Raw genomic sequence first — 22026 nt, 5'->3', positions numbered from 1 at the left:
ACAGATGCATATTGTCTCAGGAAAAACCTTTACAACTTAAAGACAGTATATATAGGTGTGTATATATATATATATGTATGTATACCTATATATATAGATATACATTCAGTGCTTGTATTTGAGAAGAATAAAATCCAAAAGAAATTTTGCTTTTGCATATATATTCTCTGTTCCCTAACACAAGCAAAAACCTTCAAGTCAACTATCCTTGAGACCCTAAAGATTCAAAATATGGCTTCGTACGTGCTGACATGTATCTCACAGGTGCAGGTCTGGTTTGAGTCCAGGTATTAAGTCAAAAAAGGAAAATGGCAGTTCTGTCAGAGATTTTTAAGTGGTAAAGGCTAGCAGCTAAATCCAGATGTGAGTGCTCAAAACATAGAAGCACACATGGCATATGTAAGTAAGATACTGCATAGGAATATCTGTGGTATGGACCAGTTAGCACAGCAGAGACAGTGGTGATGTGTGAAGCTTGAAAGATTTGCTGCATAACCAGAAAACGAAGATGCCAGAAGATCAAGTTAGGCCATCACAATGGTTCCTGCTTCTCTTAATATCTATTCATGCATATTTGTGTGGCCTGGTTTATAGCTATACCTCTTACTTTATTAGATCTTAGATCTGGAACAGGAAGCATGAAGGAAGTGTTTAAAGAGAGTGTGAATGAACCTGTGGGACCGAGAACAGCAGATGACCAGTGAGTGTTTGTTGCTGGTGAAGAGTGAAACTCAAGAGCTGACTTAAAGTCTTGAAGAGTCCATTCCCTACTGTTCTTCATCTGCAAATTACAGATCCACTGGTTAATACACCAGTGGACCTGCAGCACTGTTATATATGTGAAACACAACCTCCAGATACCACAAGAAATATTTCCCAGTGATAACTCTGTTGAATTCATCAAGCACTTTTTAAAAATGAAGAAATTGCATTTTTGGCAATTGGCATTACTTTAGAAATATACAAATAATAGGAAAAATCCATGAGCTTGTAACCAGAAATATGCCACATGCACATTCAACCCACACAAACTGTAAGGATTAGATCTACGCACAATCTGTATGTGCAACAGTAATTTCACAGATTCCCTGCGCTCTCAGTCTCGTTTTTAATTTGCCTCATTCAAAATGAAACCATCAATCATGGGACCTGAACCATATTTTACGGAATTATTTGATCTTTCCCATTAAAAACACAATTAAAGCATGTCACTCCTCCATACACATTGCATATGTAAGCACACGCATGATATATTGGCACAATCACAATTTTCTGACTTTGGTGAAATTGCAAAGCTTCATTAGAAAGGAAGAGACAGAGAGCCCTGGCAGTTTTCAGATCTTTAGGGGGTCATTTATTGCTGTAATAAGTTTCATTTTTTCTGTCTGAAGGGTAGAGTCTAAACACTGTAATAGAGCAATATTGAAGTATTTATTTTACTTTGTTTTTTTCTTCAGCTGAAACGCTAGCAAGGGAGTATTTTTCAGCTTGGCAGCTAGCCAGCCATTTCCCAGTAAGTAATGTGACCTCTGTCCTGCAGTGTAAAGCTGTACATCTTTTAAAAAATATTCAGTCCCCTGCTAGAGTCTAAGGAGTCTTTGCTTACAAAGTGTGTCTGCAGAAGCTTCTACAGCAAGTAACTTGGCAGAGGATTCTAAACTATATTCAGCTCTTTCTCCCTCTGTCTCTTTTTCCCCAGTGAAATGACTTCATGTAATTGTCCTCCTTAAGATGTTTTTCCTCAGCATATCGGAGATAGGGATAAAAATTCTTTTATGGTCTAACTAAAGTGTATCACGCTCTGTCTTCCACCCAAACTGTGAAAAAAATCTGCTCTGTAGCATCCAGTGCCAGATTCCCCAAGTGCACCAAAGCAGCTGTGCCACCCATGCAATGGCTCAGCCAGCCTCATGGGCAGGGCTCCACCAGAGCTGTACATGACTGTACCACGCACTTCAAATGCAGAAATTCTGTGTAGTTACCAACAGCTAATGTTGTAAACAGGCCCTTAAAAGGGGAACTTTTGGAGAGATGTCATTCAGTTCTCCCTCAGGCTACCAGCTGAAAAAGGCAGGATCAGTGTTCTCAGGCAGAAGCTTCTTTCTTATGGGTTGTTAGTAAAATCATTACATAGCCTTGTCAAGGCTAAATCACAGGTGAAAACCCAGTACACCCCATCCTAACTCCATGGCCAACCACTCTCAATTTGTAGAAGGTACAAAGCCAAGGAGTCCTGTTCTTAACTAAAGCCAAGGCACTCAGTGTAAGTGAATGCACCCAGACAGGTGTATGTTGATGAATGGGACTGGAAAGGCAAACTCCACATTTTATATGGGATTGTGTCTAAAATTAAATCCATTTTAGGTTAAATATAGAAACCAACACAGTAAGTTTCGCTCCTAACGGTGTGGAAAGTCAGAAAAGTAATTTCTGAGCACGTGTGGGTGGCAGAAGGAACTTGATGGCTGTGATCCTTCTGTCAGCACAGTAACCTGCCTTTATGTGCAACACATCAAAGGGAAAATCTAACTTGTGGAAGGAGATAATGAGACTTCTTTTTTTACCTCTGTGTATCAGCCAGCACCTCGAGAAAGGGAAAGATTTACAGCCATGTAAAGATTTAGGCATGTTCCCTGTAGCATAAAGAGCAGCTATCACTCCAGCACTGCCCCTCTGCATGTGCTCACCCACCCGACCCACAGCACAGTTCAGCCTTTAAGAGCCACAACAAAGCCCAACTGTTCAGTGGAAGGATTGCGTGCTTCCCCAGAACTAAACACAGAGCAGATTAATTAATCAGTGGTGGCAAAGCCCTTTAAAACAGAAAAGTGCTCGAGAAGCTACAGATTGTTATTGCTGAACACTTCCCTGTTAGCACTGGAGTTATAATCCATTTCCCTTAATGGGGATAGGAAACACGAGATTGCAGTTACCAGCTACACAGTTATTAAAGAACATGCAAAAACTCTCAGTCCTGATTGCTCTCTTTGCACAGAGAGACTAATCCTGGAGTCCAGCAGACAACTGTCTTATCTGCTGAAGTTCAGACATCTGTTTCCTTACGTACTTCTTGTACCTCTTGTTGCTATTGTTGCTTTACTGTTTTCCCCCTTCCCCCAACAGCAGAAGATACGGCCTCTGGGGCAAGGCCATAACATTTCACTCACCATCCACTGGCATTTCCAGTGATTAGCACTGCCCGTCCATGTTTTTGTTTTCTCAGGAGTGTCAGCAGCTACATGACATTTCAACTGGTTTCAGTTTTGCAGCTTCTGAGATAAATTCGTTTGTCCAGGTAAACAGTCTACCCTAAGTCTAGGTTAGGTCTTGCCACATTTGAAATAGCACATGCATTTTCTTAGCAGTTCCTGAGTCAGGACTGGCACATAACCAAAATAAAACAACCCCTAGTTTTTGACAGTTTATAAAAAGTGGCAACATTACCACAAATCTGCTTTGTCTTTAAAACAAAGCGACTTCTTTACGACTAAGGCTCTAATGTATGTTTCTGATTAGTTTCTCAATCCTGAGGTTTTTTTTCCCACTGGGAATTTAACATATTTCACAAAAAAAAAGGGAGGGGGTTGTTAAAATTCAAACTTTGTCTTTGCACTCATATGCTGAGTTCCACTCTCACACTTCTGGCTGGTTCACTTCAGAGAACAGCCTGCTGCAAGATCTGAAACTAAATCAATGGCCCAAGTTCGCACTGTTTGGATCTCAGAGTTTGATTTAAAATCCATGCTAATATTTAATTATGGATACTATTAATGTAACTTGATATATCTTTATTTGGAAAAGGACAGTTGGCAAGAACCGTCAGATGTGTTGGATTGATTAGGGTTAATGGATCTTCAAAGACATTAGGGATTAAAAAAATTTATTATTGCCGTTAGTGCATATCAATATTTTTAACTCTGCTGAAAGCATCACCCTCAGAGATCACATTTCACTCAACTTTGCATAAAGAAAAGATGAGGGAAGAAAGTTACAGGGTAACTGTATGCAACATGCACACAACCACTAAAACCAAAATTCTTAGTGCAAACATGTAGTGTGGGAATGGCAAGAGATGTTTCTGAGCTTATTGCACTGATGAACACCTGCTGCATGTGGAAAACACACCAAAACAGGGTTGGAATAGTTCTGTTGGTGGTACCAGACCGTAATCTTATTGAACTCCTATAATTAATCAATGCAATCATTTTTTTTCGTGAAGAAAACATAAAGCTTTCCAGGGATACAGTGCTCTTCATCATGAACTTTGTGGAAAACTGTTCATTCTCCCTGTCTTTCGTCTCCTGAACTATAATTGCTTGCAGTTTTACCTCTGCACACACTGTTAATGCATTGCTTAACCAATTAAAAAATTAGGCTTATTCTCTAAATGACTTTCACACGGGATCTTTGATGATTTTATTTGCTATATTGGACAAAAAATTCTGCCTAGTTTTTAAACCTCGTTTCAAGCACTATAGACTGCCAAGTATATGCTGCCTAGAATGAAACAGGAGACAATACTGACACCATAGAATCATAGAATGGTTTGGGTTGGAAGGGACCTTAAAGACCATTTGGTTTCAGCCTCCCTGCCATGGGCAGGGACACCTTCCAGGCTGCTCCAAGCCTCGTCCAGCCTCGCCTCGAACACTTCCAGGGATGGAGCAGCCACAGCTTCTCTGGGCAACCTGTGCCAGGGCCTCCCCACCCTCACAGGGAGGGATTTCTTCCTAATATCAATCTAACCCTGCCCTCTGTCAGTTTGAAGCCATTCCCCCTCATCCTGTCACTCCAGACCCTCGTCAAAAATCCCTCTCCAGCTCTCTCAGAGCCCCTTTAAGCACTAGAAGGGGCTCTCAGTTCTCCCAGATGTTATGTTGGATAATGACTGGATGTATTCAAAGGTGCTATTTACTACCTCATTTGTTATAGATAAATTCACACAATATTATTACTAATAAAGTGCCCTTCTTCCAATGTGACTATCCCAGATCTCACAGATGAAAGAACTATCACAGGCAAGTTCAGTAAGTTGCCCAAGGTCACATTCCAAGATAGTAACAAGTGAAAATACAGAAGAAAACCCCTGAATTGATCTTGCCCTATTCACATCCATGACATACACAACACTGATGATGTATGCATGCAGAATTTGACATATTTTTAATCTATACAAAAAAGTAATACAGAGAGTAATGAACCATGGGAAAGAATCCATATTTTTAAAAAAGGTAAACAACTGCTTTTGCAGTACTCATTTTGCTTGTGAAATAAACCACTTCATAGAGAAATATTACTTCGAGACTTAAGGCATAGTTTTTCATATTTAACAGCAGTGTTTATTACAATGGACTGAGACAGCACCTACCTTCACATGCTTTTGGATTTTGCCAAGATTTCCTGTACAATTGAACAAGGTATTTATATTTTCACTGTTTCAGAGGTCAGTTGTTTGCCTATAGATTTATTTCCAACCATCCTTTGTCTTTCATATATGATGATGGCACGCTCTTCACTCAAGTGAAGAGAATCTTTTTTTATGCATATATTGTTACCTAGGTCAATTTATTTAAGACGTTAGAAGGAATTTCTATGTATTAATAAAATTAACAATAATAACATTCTTAAAGTAGTAAGACAAAACCTTGCATTAATGTCAGAAACTATCTCATAAAATTATGATGATGAGTCTTGATTAGAATATAGATGGAAATAACTCAGGCTTGAGAACAGCTTTGTAAGATTAATGGCAGATTCACTACATAATTTCTCATTCTGGTAATTATGACTGTACAGAAATCATTCCTTAAAAATATCTTGTAATGACAAATCACTCCTTCAGATTTAGAGGCATTTCATATGCATACTGAGGACAAAATTTTATCCATTTGGAGTCTCATAAGAAAGATCCCAATCATTTAAAGTATTTTTCAGACTTTTTTTGTAATAATAAGGTAAAGCTCAGCTGTCTTGAGCACCTTTAATGCAAAGATAAAACTTTCCTAGTGGGCAAGGAATAGATCCCATCTTTGAAAGTGTCTGTTTGGAGTAACACATTGAACCATTCACAAGCCAGTTTGTAACAGCATTGGTATGGAATAGAGGTGGTTGGCTTTATTTCCAGAAATCATATTTTTTAATAGCAAAAGGACCTATTATTAATTTAATTACAAGACTTACTTTGACTCTTTGACATTCACCCCACCTTAAAAATGATATTATATCTCAAATCCTACAAGTCCTGCAAATTGTATCTGGTTTTAAATCTGTAATTTAATGACACTGTTCAGTTGAGAAATAAGGACCTGACAGTTTCAAAAAAAATGTGAACCCACGAAAAAATGTACATTTTCTTTCTTTCCACAGCGTGAATCTCAAGAATATCTTAAGTTGTTGAAAGTTGAGAAGAATTTGCATAATTTTCTTGACACATCTTCACAAAAATATCACCCTGGGACCTGATGGAATAAAGCTAGCTTCTTATTCCTTGTATTTCCTGTGCAGAAGCAACAGAAAACGCAGCAACCTGATTAAAAAGCACGATCAGGGAGGCCCGTAACAAGGAAATGATTAATACAAAAAGAGAGGTAAAACGGGAACTATGGCTCTGCTTTCGTGAAAGTTTACACCTGCACTGCAAACACCTGAACTACTGTTGCCTGGGGTGGAGACAGGGACCCAAAAATAAGGGACCGGGCGTGTAAGGTGGTCCTGGTGTTTGTGGAAAATCCCTTCAACTGGGAATGCGAAAGGCTAAAACTCGAAACAGTGAAAGGGACCCGAAAACAGTGAAAGGGACCCGAAAACAGTGAAAGGGACCCGAAAACAGTGAAAGGGACCCGAAAACAGTGAAAGGGACCCGAAAACAGTGAAAGGGACCCGAAATAGTGAAAGGGACCCGAAATAGTGAAAGGGACCCGAAATAGTGAAAGGGACCCGAAAACAGTGACAGGGACCCGAAAACAGTGACAGGGACCCGAAAACAGTGACAGGGACCCGAAAACAGTGACAGGGACCCGAAAATAGTGACAGGGAACTCTGCCTCGTTTGGGACAGCTCGGTCACAGGAGATGTCCACGCCTAAACACGCTCAGATCCGGCCCTTCAGCAGGACGAGGCACATTCCCCCGTGCCACTCCACCGGCCTCCTGCCACCCCGCCCGGGGAGCGCCGGGGAATAGGTGGGGAGTGCATCAGTTTTATCAGGTCGGGGCTTTATCTCCCCCCACCCCGGGGGGAGTGAGACCCTCCCGCAGCCGCTGCTCCGCCACCCGCGGGCCGAGGGGCGGCGATGCCGGCCGGGGGAGGCGGGGGAGGCTCCTCGGGCTCCCTGCGGTGCCCCTGCTCGGCGGCGCTGGGGCGGGAGCCCCCGGCGAGGGCTGGAGGAGGCGCCGCGCCGCAGACGGTGGCTGCCGGCTCCCTGGCGCGGCCGCATTGGCCAGCGGCGCGGCCCGGGCGGGGAAAGGGCGGGCGGCGGCCGCGGCCCCGCGGCGGGAGCGCAGCGCCCGCAGACCCGGCTCGCTCGCCTGCCGTGTGGTGCCGGGACCACCGCGCAGCCCGGGCCGGGCCGCCGGCACCTCTCACGGCTCCGGGCCACCTTGTGAGTGTCCGCCCGGCGGGCTCGCAGCCGCCGGGGCCGCCGGAGGGTTCAGGCGGCGGGGGGGGAGGCCCGGAGGGCGGCGGCTCCCTCCAACTGCGAGCCGGAGCCGCCGCCCCGCTCCGCTCCGACCCGCGCGGGAGGGAAGCAGGGAAGGGGTGGGGGAGATCGTCCCCCTGAATCCCTGGCGGGGAGATTTTTATCACCTGTAGGTGAGGAACCCCCCGCGCCAATTCCCACCTCCCCTTCCCTTCATTGCAGCCTCGTCCGTGCGGAGGCACCTGTGAGTAATTAACTAGCCGGTGTTGGTTCTCGGCGCTGCCCCGGGGGCTGCCAGGTGAGGAGCGGAGATGCGCGGGGAGTGACTCGCCCAAGGTCATGCGGGGAGGCACTGCCTGAGCTGGGAAATAACATGTGCCGGGCTAAAAACTTCTGGTTCCCGGTCGTGTGCCGGGCTGTTCGACAGCCCTGTAAGGCTGCAGGGCTCCAGGCGTAAATCTGGGAGAGATGTAGGTAGGTCTCTAATTAGCTACTTGGTTTTTTTTTTAATCGTTATGCTTTTAAGAGTTACATATGGATGTTAAACCTTGCCGAGGTGCAGTATCTGTGTCATCCACCTTGGTTTCTCCAAGCTGCACACGTATGGATGAATGCATAAGTGATCGTACTTTTCTGTGGCTAATGTTAAATTCAATAGGAAACTAATGGTAAAAATAATTTTTCTAAACTTTTATCACGGCAATAAGTATTGTCTTTGCTATTAACAGTGGATGTCATCTTATGCCATCAGACAGCAGTTGTGAAAAGCCCCTTAATTGCTTAGGTGGCGGCTGCATTCCAAAATTAACCTGCAGTGCAACAGCTTTTTTTCTCAGTGTAGGTGAGATGTAAAGCATGGTGGGCCATGCTTTAAGAACTTAGGCACTACAGTATAGTGTGTTAGGAGTTCTCCAAAGGATGCAACTGGAGTAGTAGTTTTGGTGCTAGCTGTATGCATAGCAGTTCTCTCTCCTTCCCTCCCTCTTGTCCAAATATAATTTTAAGAAGTTTTCGTGAATATATTCTTCTGTAGCTAATGTGCAGTGTTTCTTTTGAATTTCTTGTTATGTGAAAGTAAAATTGACACGTTCAAGGATATTGTTTAGATTAAATGTATTACATGAGTTCTCCAAGTCAATCCTCCTCATAGAATTTGATTATTCCTAGCATTTCATTTCAGCAGTGAAACTTAAAAGTTTAAGCATGCTGTTCAAAGGCTAAACTGTTCCTGCTACCATCTTTCTCAATTTTACCTTAGCTGCTCTGCTTGGTTTTTGAGTGGGGGGAGAATGGAATCGGTGAGAGGATGAGGGAAACACTCAAAATATTAGTGTAAATAGGACAGCTTTATTTTTAATCTGTGTTAGGGAGTTAGGTGAACTCTGGACACTCATCAGCACAAATCATGGAATTCAAGGCAAGGTTTCTGGTAGCAGGGGGTTTTCATACTGTAGATGTTTTGTCATTTGAATGTGGAGGGTTGTATGGGTTTGTTTTAGTCTCATTCAGAAAATACAGTGTTTTTCTCAAATCATTTAATGGATTTTTTTTTCCTGGACTTTGATATTTTAAAAAAAGACACTCTTAGTTATGTTTTGGCTATATAATGCAGGGGGGCTTGTTTGTTCTCTTGTATTTGGAGGTTTTTTTCTGCATTAGATTCCTTACAAGGAATCTTATTCTGGGTAATTTCTAGCTGAAAGTGTTTACCCTTGGTACATAAACTCATTTTGATGAGATGGCCTTTCACTACTAGTTTCTCTGTCATTTCTCCTAAATGGATAGGAAGATGTCTGTAGCTTTTTTTTTTTTTACTTAATTAGCTAATATTATTTCATTAAACAAAACGTTAAGTTGGAGTAGATGGCTATGTTTTGTTTTTAAGCAAGTGTGTATTTCACTGTTGTGACTTCTTCCAAACATTTCTGTTATGAGGATCTCAGGTGGGAAGACTTATAGGTGCTCATCCACAAAATAGTAATTAAAAGAGACATGGTGGTATTAAATTTGCAAACATAACTTGATTTATGTACATGGATAAGACCCTTCTCTGTTGCGAGTGAGAGATGAGGTGATGGAATAAAGCAAATACTTTTGCTGTGTAGTGGCAGATGTGTGTTTTTGAGTGGGGTTTGTTTTGTTTGTTTGTTTTGTCTTGCTGTTTTGTTTTGTTTTGCTGTTTCCTCCCCTCTTCCCGTTCGTGTCGGTTTCCAACGCATTTGGATATTTGTTTAACTTTTGGAAATTGCTGGGATTTCTCCATAGAGTTTGTTGCTGGTCAACTGCCTCCCCACTGCCTGTCCCCACCACCCTCCCTCACCCCTCACACAAATGGTGCCTGGGGAGAAATTCTGAAATGATGGTGCAAGTTGGATAAGGGAGGATTTCAGGTAATTAGTGGTTGACCTCTGTGGGAAGAAAAAGGATATGTAATATTTCTGAATTCCATAAAAATGGTGTTCTGGTTTTTTTGTTGTATTTCTGTGTATATTTTCTGGCATTGGTTCACCTCCCACAGTAAAATCAGAATAGCAGCTCACAGTTCAGCGAGTTTAAGCAGTATGTTGTGAAGTAAAAGGTCTGATGAGTAATCACTAGTACTAATTAGCCATATTTAATGGATTGTTAGGAGATAGATTAATTTTATTCTGACACTGTCAGGTTATTAGTTGTCACTAATCTGCATATTGTATTGTAAAATGAAGGGTGCAACTTTATGGTGATGGGTAAACAACTGTAAATATCAATACCTCAAAAGAAATAACATAAGTATTGGATGAAGTCTCATTGCTCCTGAAAGACATGTTCCATTTAGGAAGAGGCAGCATCTTATTTCAAGTTCCTGAAAAAAAAAGCAATTGAATTGCCTGCCTTATTTGAAGACTTTAGCCAGCAATCATTGTGAAAGGCTGAAATTATTGATCCCTGAGGTAGGAAGTGCTGTAAACAGTGGTTCAGCTGTGAGCTGACAGTTTGATCATCCCTGTGACTGTGTCCTGGACTATGACTCTGCAGCTTAATAGATGAATTCATTGTATTCAAGAACTTGTGATTTCAAGTAGTATTTGGGAAAGGACGACTGTGGATCTAAAAGATGCTGAAGTGTGTCCGGTGCTGATTTTATTTTCAGTTGGGAAACTGAATAAGGAAAACTTCTTAAAGAGGTTTTTGGTATCTGCAAGTCCTGATTGATTGACCTGTGACAGAGATTCTCTTAGATCTGCTTCTAGACTTTTCTTCTGGATTCTGTCTTTGTGGTTGAAGTGCTAACAACGTGAAGTTCTTTATGCATCCTTTTTTGCAGTGTTATTTCCTGTGTGTTATCCCAGAGCTAGCACTGTTCAGTGGAGGGAGAGAACACTGGTCAAAAGGACAGGAGTGTGTTTTAGGGTGGAGTTTTTGTTGCTCTGTTTTTACAGCTTTAATATGAGAATCCTAAGCCAGTACATTTTGCTTCTGTGACTGAAACATGAAGCCTTAGAAACTGCAGCTTGCTTCTAAGGAAAGTTAAGATACCAAACCCTAAAGTTCCAGTTCTTCTCCCGCTCCAAATACTTGGTAGGTGCATGATAAGAAAAGACTAGTAGTTAATGGATTTTTATTTTCCCCTGTATTACAGTATCAGCAGCATTTGAAGGACTTTCTAAATAATCTGACTCCCTTATGTCATCCTTTCTTTTTCAGAGGAAGTGTATAGAAGATATGAATGGCTTAGAGAAAACATTATATGGTTCTGCTCTTAGAAATCTTTTTTCATAGATAGTATGTGCAGAGAAGTTACTTTACAAAATGTGACTCAGCTGTGCATACAGAAGGGCAAGATGGTATAGTTGCCATTGAAGAGAACACTGCAATGTGTCTTCTGCCTTCTAAATCACTTTAGCTCTTGCTGGATATCTCGTAGTCTCGTGGTGGAATGGTTTTTGTGGTCCTTTTGGACTCTTTTCTGACTGCTCACTGATGAAAGTGGAGGCATCTGTGAGAGTGTATATAAGTGAGTTCTAATTAGTGCATCTAAATCTCTGTCAAATGGTCTGTCTTTAGTCACACTTGTTTGGTAGTGTAGAATCAAAGCAGTCTTTAAAAATTCTATCACATTTCCTTGGTTGTGATATTTGTGTGGGTTCTCTTGGTGCTGTCTGCTGGAGAACAGACTTGCAACCAGCAGAGCTTGGCTGTGATACGAGACCTTGTAGGTTCAGTAACTGTTCACAGTGTGATATTAATGGTGTTAAATTAGCATCATCAGTGATATTAACTGATTTCCTCATTCAGACTGTGACATTTGTTTGGGACAAGGATGATTAAACATGTGCAAACATTCCGTGTGCAGTAAAAGGTCTTTGGGCCCTGACAAATGATAAATGAGAAAATTACAGGTTGTAGGAAAATGTCATTCCTTGGGAATCTGTCCTCTGGCAAGACAAAAATGTTCCCCTCTAAGCAATGAAGGATTCATTCTCCCTTTTCATATCCTTAAAGAATGCTGGAGACTTTTTTACATACTTAACACATGTTAGTGTCTCATCCTTTTTTTCAGGCACTGCTGCTGAATTGGGATTTGTCCTGGTTTTGTTAAGCAAATAGTCCAACAGTGCACTGTAGAAAAGTGCTGTAGCCTCAATTAACCCCTCCTATAATCTTCTGGAAAATTTTAAGTCTGTCTTACGTTTTTGTTTCTAACAGCTGTAGTTCACTTATTAAGTCCTTTTCCATCAGATGATTGTACATAATACAAACTTGCACGTTGACCTGGTGCATGCATTAATTGTACATAATTGAACTGGTTCATGCATTAACCACAACTTCAGAGAAGGCCTTTAGGGAAAGGCTCAGTCCAGTGTCAGATGTTCCTCGTGACTTTCTTCCCCTTCCTGTCTGTCACAATGCAAGGATTTGTAGTGTCACGTTGGAGTGCTAATAGTGCTTGCTACAGAACATAAAAGCTTCAACAATATGATGTATTTGCAGTAGTTTATTACCAAATGCAATTTATAAGTAAATTTTCTATCTTCTGCACCAATGGTCTAAAGTGTGACTGAGTACTGTACTTCAGCCACTGCTGTTCATCTCTTTAAAGGTACAGCTGAAGTTGCTGTGCTATCAAACAATAAAACTAAATTGTGAGTTCATCCTGCTTTTATCTTGCAGTATGGCTGCAGTTTGAAAAGAACCAGACAGCCTTGATAGTTACAGCCATTTTCAAAATTACAAACATAATTTTCAGATACTTAAACATTTTTTTGCCAGTCTTTGCAAGAATGGAAAAGTTACAAGCAGTTAAAATAACAGTTATGTGAAATTCTAAAAAGAATAAAAATGACTGAAAGGTTTAGCTGGCAAAAATATCTTTCTTCCCTTCTTCTGGAAGTGAGATTTGCAAATAGCAACCCTATAGGATTATTAGAGATCTATATCTATTAAAAAAAAACACTTAAATCCAAGCACCTAAACAAGCACAAAACCAGGATTCAGTTTTTTTCAAAACTGAATGGATCCATTCCACTGAGTAGAAGGTCTGATGCCTCTACTCATTCTGATACCTCTTGAATGTGGTTTCTTGCAAACTTTTCTAAGGTATGGCTCCCAAGCTATTAAGGCATGTAATTTGATTTATGCCAAGATAACTAATAGCCAAACACAATCTAATATGTTCATGGTTATTTGGATGGATCTGAGATAAACCACCAGATACTGAACTTTGCAAGTCTGATTCAGAAACAAGTGTTTTAAGCAAGAAAATGTTCTCCAGTGCAACAGGATCTTCAAAGAAGTGAAGGCTTTAATTTTTAAACAGCCGTGTGCAGCACTGTGGGAAGGGAGATGAGGGAATGGGAACAGAACCTGAATTTGGCAAGTTTTATATAGCAAAGCAGAATATATGCCTCATGATATTTTGGTACCAGGAGATAGAAAGAGTACCTTGGCAGCAGTAATGTTTAAAAGCTGAACCTGCAATGAAGCACTTCCCTCATTTAAGTCTTTGGCTATATTTCTAGAGATTGAGGAATTGTTTTTCATCCCATATTGCTGAGAGCTATCAAATACTGGCATTTTTTCCTCTTAAGGAACTGTCCTGAAAACATAACTCCCTAGGAGGAATCTAGAGGAAAGGAGCAAAAGGATCTATGATCTAAAATAATTATTACCCCAATAAGCAAAGACTGAATTAGTGTCTCGGAATTAGATGAGAAGCCAAACAGAATTCCTTCTTCTTAATTCTTTGAGAAAGCCTGTGGTTTCTCCTCTGTCCTCTGACAAGGTGGTGTGCTCTGTGACTTGTTTCCAGTGATCTTGGGCAGAGGGTCCTGAAAATAAGTTTACAGTATGAACATGCAGTATGTGTTGGTGGGGCTCAGGTGGTCTTCTGCATTTCATGTTGCATTTCAAAGACCAGGAATTGAGTACCCAGGAAAGCTGTGAGAAGTTTAGCAGGTTAGATGGACATCAGAGCTCTATATACCTCCTCTCTCCTGTGGAGCAAAGGTGTAGGCTGGCTGAGCTCCAGGGATCCCTTCATTCTGGAATCAGCCCTCTGTGATCAGGTTGTACTTGATTGCTGTATTGCTGAGGTATAAGTATATAATGCTTCCCACATTCTTAATTAAAGAGTATAGTTACTTGTTAGAACCCCCATCCCTCTGTTAATATTTAGCAGAGTTGTAGTAGTGAACGTTAAGCTTGAAGAGGGATCAACTCCAAGACTTTCTCCATTTATCAGTAACCTGCTGAATCAAATTTTTGTGAAGAATTCTCTGAATAAGTACTCTTCTGAGTATTTTGATATTTTTTTTAAGGTATTTGTGCTATGTGTATTGATGGAACTGCTTCAGTTGTGAAGCACTTACTTTAGGTTTGTGTTTCTCATCAAATTCAGTTAGGTCTGATTTCTCAGTCTCAGAGTATCACTAGCAGGATGAATGTGTTCATACTGTGGATTGTGTTTGACTGTATCTGATTCCATGTTCCTGATATGGGGTGGAGACAAGGCAGCTCTGGTGGCAGAGATGGGTGTGACAGAACCCGTGAGATTAGATACAGCTCTCTGGGTTTATTGCACTTGCTTCTTTTCAAGCTGCTAATAACATCAAGGAAAGCAGATTTAAAACCAGCTGGGGCCAAAATCAAGGTAGTGCTAGGAGTAGGAAGAACCTGGAAGTGCACCATTGCCTGGTTGTGTCAGGCTTCAAGAGGCACTAATGCCATTCCTACTTTTCAGAACGTGTAAATACTCGTCTTTATGCAGGATTTTAAGTTTAATTCCTGTAGTTTTCACTGGTATGATATTAAGGAAAGAGAAGCGGGTCTGTATGTAGGGGAAATCTGCCACAAAAGAGTAGTTGAAAGACAGATTTCATGTCTAAGATAGAAAATAAGCTCTTTGCAATACTTATTTCAAATTGACTTTTTCTGTGTATGTATATAAAATATGTAAGTGGAAAACATTCTACTATCAATTTTTATTCTTGTCTGAACCAACTCTAAATCAACTTGCCAGACACTGAAGTTTTAATGCTCCATAAGGTTTCCTCATGCTAGCACTGTAAGTGTTTCTTTAATCATCTGTGTGCTGGATTTTGCTGTTCTCTTTGACCTCAGGGCAAAGGCTCAGCTCCCAATATCACGTTGATAACTTCCCTTTTTAGTCCTCCATGTGTGCATTCGTTGCATCTGCAGTGGTGAGGCAGCAGTTGGAGCACTCAGGATGCTCCCTGGGAGCTGCTGAGGCTCAGGAACCAAATGTCTGCCCAGCCTTAGAAGCCAGGAGGAGTTATGTCTGCATGTGGAGTTCTGAGCAATCTACCTGTGACAGGACTGCTAAGTGAGTTGTGAAAGGGCAAGGGGATATCTAATTTGTTAGAACAAAAATCAGTGGCAGTGGCTAGCTGGAGTTTTCCATCAGTTTGCCACAGTGATGCTAGAATTAGTTGTTTTCTTTCATCTGTGGCATTTGCTTTTGTTTTCTCTTCCCTGCCCCCACGCACCTTGGTCCAAAATCTAGATTGAAAGCAGATCATTGAAAGGATACAAAATGAATTTCTGCTCTGTGTCTGTGACCCTTCTTAAGTTATGGTGTGTATTTCTGTATTCAAATCTTTTGAGGTATACTTAACAAATAGCTGCTCTGGAATTGTTTAGCCATTTATTAGCCATGCCAGAATTTTTTTTGTATTTTTATTGGGGAGTTTGAGAATTTGTGGGGATTTTTACATGTAATAAGAAAGTAATATGCCCTTATGGTGAAAGCAGGTAATGTTATCTTGGGCTGCATTAGGAGGAGTGTTGCCAGCAGGTCAAAGGATCTGGTCCTTCCCCTCCACTCAGCACCAGTAAGGCTGTGCTGGGTGCTCTGTGTCCATTCTGTGCTCACCAGTACAGGAGACAAATGGTCAAACTTGGGAGAATCCCCTGAAAGGCCACAAGGTGTTTAAGGTTGGGAGAGCTGGGACTGCTCAGCTGGCAGAACATAAGGCTCAGAGCAGGAAATATCTTCAAGTTAGATAAACACCTTCAGGAGGGGTACAAAGCAGACAGAGTCAGGCTCTTCTCTGGTGTTCAGTGCCAGGTGAGGCAATGGGCAGAGACTGGAACACAGGAGGCACTGTCTGAGCATGAGGAAACACTTCTTTACTCTGAGAGTGACTGAGCACAGGACAGGCTGCCTGGAGATGCTGGAGTTTCCTTCCTTGCAGATAATCAAAAGCTTCCTGGCCATGGTTGCAGGAAACAAGCTTGGGATGGCCCTGCTGGAGCAGGGGGGTTGGACCAGGTAACCTCTAGAGGTCCCTCCTAACCTGAACAACTCTGTGACAAACTGCAGACTGCTTCCAGTCCTGCTGCTGGTCAGCCTGCTGGGTTTGGCTGCCTCCATGTCTTACTTCTGTCCTGTTGTGATTGTGTTTGTCATTGGGTTTGTTCATGTAATTTTGTTTCACTTTTGAATTTTGCCTAGAAGTTACTGCAGCAGCCAGTCACTTAACTTGTACAGTTAGACTGTCCTGTAAACAATGAATTAGTAAGGCTGGTGTACAAAAGCAAGGACTTTGCAAAATAGGAAAGAGAGAGCTTCCAGAAGAGCTCAGAGAGTGTGCTCTTAGATGATGTATAAAAGAAAACTGGAAACTCTGTACTAATACCTTAGAAGTCTCAAGTGACTTGCAAAAGGACTGTGAAAATTATACTCTCTCCTAAATATTCTTTGTTTTTTTGTATTAGGTTGCTGTGTACCTGGCAAATGTTCCCAGACTGAGAATGGCATGATGTGGAGGGCACTGCAGTGAAAGTGTTAAATGCCCCTTTCTTTGGTATGTTTTTACTCTTCATTGCATTTGTAATGTGAATTATTGCAGACCTGTCTGTGAAATGATGATGGGATACAAGAATACAGGGCTAAGTTCATTGCAAGTCATTATAGTCACAGAGCAGAAAAAAAAAAATCAGCTGTTGCATTTTCATCACTTGATGGGTTATTGGAAATCATTTTGAAGAGATGTCTGACACTTTTCCATTCCTTGAATAACTGATTAGATGTGAAGATTAGCAGTGTAATGCTATAAATGCAATGCTCTACCACTGAAACCATTTCACCTGATAAGTTTACCTGCAGAAAAACTACCTGGTTCTTCTCAAGGCTTTAAAACTTGCATTTCTGCTGTGGTTTGGAGGAACTGTCGAGGGTCTGAGTTCCAAGTAACTTCAGAAATTCTCACACCCATTGCACTGATTTAAAAATATGTGCCTTGTTAATGAGGAAGTGTGCATCCATCATGCACCTTGGGAAGAGTGCTGCTGTGGAGATTGTCTTACAGTTTCAGGCTGCTGCTTTTATGGATGCAGAACTGTTGCCAGAAAGATTCCAGTTCAGCTGGATTCAAATATTGCACCATATAAGACAACTTACACAGGATAAAATGGAGCTTCAGTGCACGAACACCTGAAGGATAAGCATGAGTGCCCTCTTTGGGAAGAGTTATTTGATTCTGCTTTCAGTGAAATATCAGCTATTTAGTATTGCCCACTTTCCAAAAACCCCTTGCCACAGAGGAAGCCAACATTGCCAAAGGCAAAGAAACTGAAGAGCTCCAGATTGTGTTTGGTGAGGTGTGTTCCTTTGCAAGAATCCAGCACAGTGCCAGCTTTCTGAGTTTCATCCCTGAGCAGGAGGTAATGTTTGTGCTTGGACAGTCAGCTGTCTGGCTTGCAGACAAGGTGACCTCTGCCCATCAATTATCAGCATGAATTCTGTTTGGAAATGGGACTCAAAACTTCTAAAGTAGGCCTTTCTTGCCTAAAGTCTTAACTTGTACTGTGCTTTAAGGCAGTAATTTTTGAGCACTGACCATTTTAAACCTCATGCTGAACAACAAGGCGTTTTCCTCCTCTTCCTGTCACTGATACTTTTACTTGGCTTTTTTAGGGTGGGTTGAGAGCCAGCAGCAGAATTTAAATGAATTAGGAGTGACAGATGTCTGATTCTTGGATTTGCTATTATTCAAATACTTCTAAAATAATTACCTCTAGGCCAAATGCTTGGCTATTTCCAGTCCCCTGCCATTCCAATTTTGCTTTAAGGTAAGAAATAAAGAGTTCCCTTGCATAGAGAAGCCTCCAGAATAGATCTAATGCAGCATTCCCACGTTGTATCTACTACCTCAAATCTCGTTTCCTCTTGCCACAGATGTAATGGAGCATCTTGGGGAAGGGGCAAAAATACTGTGTGTTTGGGTGAAGCTGTCTGCTAAAAAATACAGCTGATGGGAAGGAGGGCATCAGCTCTGGGTTCTACCTGTTGGGCAGACCTTTGTTCTAGGGTGGGAAAATGACTTAGAACTAGTTCAGGTGTCTCTAAACTGAGCTCTGATCTGTGGACACACAAGTACTCCAGATTTTGCAGAGTCCCTGCTCTCTTGGAATTAGCTTTTATACAGCAGGTTAATGTGGTTTTGTACTTTTAATAAATACATTTGAATATCTCTGCTTAAATTTTTGAGGGGGAGTTAAAATAGCTGTGGAGTTGTATTGATTTCACTGGAAGTGCAGAGTTCTACAAGTTGCATTGATTAGGTGTCAAAATGAAATTTCAGGGTTAAGGCCCCTTCAGATTAGTATTTTTTTATTTTCTTCTCTCCAACCAACTGGTCTACCAAAATCTTCAATGTTCATGAAGACTTTTGAAGATAACCAGGTGAAAACTATAATTTACATCGTGTTCTGAAAGAAACAAAACATTGTGAGGATATTGATTTGAACCTGATTTACTTTTAAATTTTTCTTCAGATAATTAAAGTTAAAATAAGTGTTTTCTGCCATTGTAACGAAACAGAAAACAATTATATGGTGTATAATTCAGTGTTGCAGTTGATAACTGTTGACCCTGGCTTTATACTACAGGAATTTTTTTGACTGTGAGTGAGCAGTCAAGTGGAAGCCAAGCTGAAGCAACTACTCTGATGAATGACATCTCAAAACAGAAAGAATGGTTTTTAATAACTTAAGGCATTGCCTGTAGAAAGGGAGAACAGGATTTGCAGGCTATTCATAACCTTAATTTCTGAAAGGTTCTGTGTGTGGGGGTGGTGCACGTGTGTGTGCATTACAAATTTAAAGTTATTTAGAGAACCCAGAGAGAAAAAAAGGGGCAAACCTAAAACTTTGAAGGCTTCTGATGTTTTCTGTGACTGCTGTGGTGGATAAACTAGGTTACTCTCTTGCTTTAATTACATGTGTGAAGAAATTTAATGGGGACTGCCTATGTAGTAAGGAAATTTTATATCAGCAGCAGAGAAATCATTAGCACTGAATCTGAGCTCTTGGTTTCCGTATTAGCACGTGCTCAGGTGCTTCATCCTTCCTCAGCTAATGTGTAGTGAGATAATATTCTGAATTATTAAATGACACACTATAAGCAGCCTTGCAGAGCAAGGTTGTTGGTGCTGAGCTCCTAACATCCATTGGAAACTACTGTTGCAAAGTGATGTTGATTTAAAACAAACCTAAAGCAAGGTCAGAATTTTCCAGTGTGCTGATTTCCTTACAGACATGTGTTTGTAGCAACATGAATTTAAATATCTTGTTGACACATATGTCACAAATCCTAAGGAATGCAGTGTAGTCCTGTGGTGCAGTATTAAATGACCTTTTTCAGTTATGCTTTTGAATTATAAAAAAAAAATGCCAAAACCCAAACTGAAATAAAATTTGAAAGCATCGTAGGTAAAGACAGTTAAAGGGCTTTCAAACATCTGGTCTCTGTTTTAAAAAAAAAATCTACTCTGTGGATTTATCTCGGTGACTTAGTTCATTTGACTCTTGATTGCATTTTTATTTTAATTTTTTTTTTGATGTGATAGTCTCAGAATTAGATAAACCATTTGCAGATCAGGATTTTAGAACACTGAACCACAATATGCTAGTTTTTATACTCTTTCTCCTATTCTTCCCTTATATGCTATGAGAAAACGATCTGTCAGGTTTTGATTTATTTTACACAACATGAACTCAGCTTGTTAAGTCCAAGTCAATTATAATGAAATGTTTGAGCATATGTCAGCTTCCCAGAAAATTGTGTTGTGTAATCCTGCACTTCACTATTCTGACAAGCTGAAGAAATATTTCCAGTAGAGGAATCAGAAGAAATGAATCATCATCTGTGGGGAGATGAAGGGAAAAAAAAAAAAAAGGCAAAAATCATGCCCTGTATGAATTAAACTTAATTTAGTTTTGAGTGAACTCAGGCTACCTCTAGAAAGGTTATAACCCAGAATAGCCCCTGGTACTGCAAACCAATGTTCAAGTTGTTTGTTGTATTCACCCTCTGTACTTGGCTGACACAGAAGGAAAGATCATCAGCTGTGGAAGTTCCTTCCTTTGAACCACTGATCCCAGATTCCGTGGCTGCTCTTGCAGTCAGCAGCCTTAGGAAGGGTATCTGTCAGACTTCTCTTGGTTTAATGTATCTTTAGTGCTGCTTTGTGTTCTGAAGGAAGTAGTCCAAGTTTAGTAGTTCCATTATATAACCTCTTGTTGAAGGAAAAGAAGTTAATGTTGTTCTGTATTATCCTCTTTCCTTTGTAAGGATGTGTTCTACAGAAACCTCTGATAGAGAAGTTATTGCACTTCAAGTGGAAACCTCTGCAGAAAATGTCACCTGTTCTTTGTGGTACAAACCTTAGAGTTCCAAGCTGGAGCTATTTACTGCAGATAGGAACTTGTAATTTTATGTGGGTTTGATCACCATATCTCAGCAATCCTGTTCATGGTGCACAAGTTTTGGAAAACACAAGACTGAGATCAAAATCACTTTCAATACATTTTAGTTCACTGCAAATTCTTCTGATAGTCAGGGGTTACTCTTCTACTTGAGTAACTTGATTTACCTTCTTTAGAAAACCTTCTGTGGCAATATCTAAGTAGCTTTTCTCTTTAAATGGCAGTAAAAGAAGGTAGCTGGGAAAGTGGCCACTGCAGTGTGCTGTGTTCACACTGATGGAGTTGGGAGAGGGGAACATCATCCATTTCTGCCTTGCTAAATAGGACAAGGATGTTGCACAGCTGTTTCCAGACCTTCTATTTTGGGGTGGTTTTGTAAGCAATACTGTGCTGCATAAGGTGGTGAAAACATGTTTTGAATAATGGAGTACCTCAGTTTGTTTCAGCAGAAATTGGAAAATGGTGTGTATTTTATTGGTCTGCTTAAAAAAACCCCATCTGTTTAAGAATCTCAAAAGTAAAAATAGTGCTGGGATGCTGCAGATAAATAACACGCTGGTCTAGTCCGTTATTTTCATTCTCACACCAAGGCAGTCACAAAGATGTATCAAGCCCAGTGTTTTATCTCTTGTTGCAGCTGATAAAAGCATGTCAGAAGAACTCAGAGGTAGAGAGATATGATACTGAGAAGTCCCTATGGCTCAGCAAGTTCTGCAAGTTGTACTGGACTTAAAGTGTCACAATTAATAAGCCTTGATGGATTTTCTTTGCCTGTAAATGTGTCTTTTCACTAAATTTGAACCTGTTTTATGGTTTAACAATTTTTGACCCTTTGTGTTTGGATTCTTTCATAACTGAAGCTGTCTTCCACATGGTAATTTGTAGTTCTGAGCCCTTTATTGATTATGGATCAGTAAGGTTGTATGAAGAGAAGGGAAATAACTTCAGGATAGGTGCATAAGTGTGATTAGAATAAGATTGCTTAGGAGAAAAAAGGCAGCAGAAAAAGAGAGGAAATTCTTTGTTAGACAAATGGCAGGTTGAAAGATAACAGTTCCAATGAAAGAAAAAACTTAACCATTCTCTGTGACTTAGTTTTTTTAAAAAAAAGTAAGACTTGTTAATTTAAAACTGTGTTCCAAGTCCCAGGCAAACTTTGTGTACAGAAGAAGCAGCAATTA

At 40.7% G+C, this 22026-nt stretch overlaps 1 protein-coding gene across 1 annotated transcript in view; it reads left to right on the top strand.

Moving 5' to 3' along the window:
* Positions 1 to 7847: 7847 nt before the first annotated feature.
* The window catches only part of SULF2 (sulfatase 2), a 116444-nt gene continuing 102265 nt past the window's right edge, over positions 7848 to 22026 (top strand). Inside the window, exons 1-2 of the mRNA XM_029960353.1 lie at positions 7848 to 7934; positions 16853 to 16941. The gene's annotated coding sequence lies outside the window, so the exon portion shown is untranslated. The remainder of the gene's footprint in view (positions 7935 to 16852; positions 16942 to 22026) is intronic.

This window comes from Manacus vitellinus, unplaced genomic scaffold (assembly GCF_001715985.3).
Source record: "Manacus vitellinus isolate BGI_N305 unplaced genomic scaffold, ASM171598v3 scaffold_26_pilon, whole genome shotgun sequence".
Lineage (NCBI taxonomy): Eukaryota > Metazoa > Chordata > Aves > Passeriformes > Pipridae > Manacus > Manacus vitellinus.
Note: the sequence above shows the minus strand (reverse complement) of the source record. Positions and strands in the feature narration are given on the sequence as shown.